This window comes from Otolemur garnettii, unplaced genomic scaffold, assembly GCF_000181295.1.
Source record: "Otolemur garnettii isolate 467f Iridium unplaced genomic scaffold, OtoGar3 scaffold00085, whole genome shotgun sequence".
NCBI classification, from domain to species: Eukaryota; Metazoa; Chordata; class Mammalia; order Primates; family Galagidae; genus Otolemur; species Otolemur garnettii.
The window spans coordinates 7,985,617-7,986,617 of record NW_003852480.1 but is presented as its reverse complement, the minus strand read 5'-3'; the positions used below and the strand labels follow the sequence as shown (position 1 = coordinate 7,986,617).

At 29.2% G+C, this 1,001-nt stretch overlaps 1 protein-coding gene across 1 annotated transcript in view; it reads left to right on the top strand.

The window, feature by feature from the left end:
- Positions 1 to 1,001, top strand: part of LOC100944423 (E3 ubiquitin-protein ligase MARCH1) — an 851,823-nt gene that overhangs the window by 289,308 nt on the left and 561,514 nt on the right. The window lies entirely within an intron of this gene.

Genomic DNA, 1,001 nt, shown 5'->3' with positions numbered 1-1,001 from the left:
AATATAATATGACATAGTATTATTACTATTTTCTGGCATTGGGTTGGAGAATATAATCTTCTCAGTATGAAGAACCATAATTTTTATCTTTAGTTCCATTATGGCCCTATGCATAGTGAGAAAAATAAGACATTTTCCTAAAGTATGTGTTTTTGAAAATGCTGAAAGTTTCATTTTAGGTAAAAGCATATTTAACTTTGGCTACATCTTTGCAATTTATTGGCTCACAAAGCCCTATAAAACTAATCCTTTGGTTTATCTAGCGATTTTAAATAAGTTATAAATCAAAGTAGGTCTTAAATTGATCTGAAGACCTACAAATAGATTCATTAAATACACATTTTTTACTGATTCAAATAATGCATCCATGACCCAGAAAGCCTTTCAGTTGTTGAAAAACTAATCTTGTACTTATGTCAACTTAGATTATGTGGATGAAAGAAATATATGAAAAGGGGAAGTGGAGAGAAAACTTATTAAATGGCAAGGTTGAGATTATGAAATCCAGTTATAGAATATAGGAAATGACAGAATAAAGAGAAATCTTGTCTGTGCTTTATGGGCTAATAAGTGATGTCCTTTAGCAGAGTCTAAAGAGATGAATATTATTTTATTTAATTTCATTACTTTTTAAAAATCATCAGTTTGTAACTTGCACAGCAGCACTGTTCTATTTTACATGTGGTAATAAAAATATGTTGTAATAAAATCATCAGTGTGGTTTGTTCCTTTGATATTTTGACAAGCGTTTCAAGCAATATGGTTAAAGGAGCTGAATCTTACTTTAAAGAGCCATAAAATAGAAACATATGTCTCTAACTAAAACATTGGTAAAATGTTGCTTAGGTTGCAGTATTGAATTCTGGAAGTCTGCAAATTTATGATTCACATGAGATACTAGAACTGCAAATTTTAAGCGTTTACTTCATTTTGAAAGTTGGCAAATTTAAAATTTATATAAATTACTAGCTTAGAAGTGCGAACTATAATTGTTTAGCTTA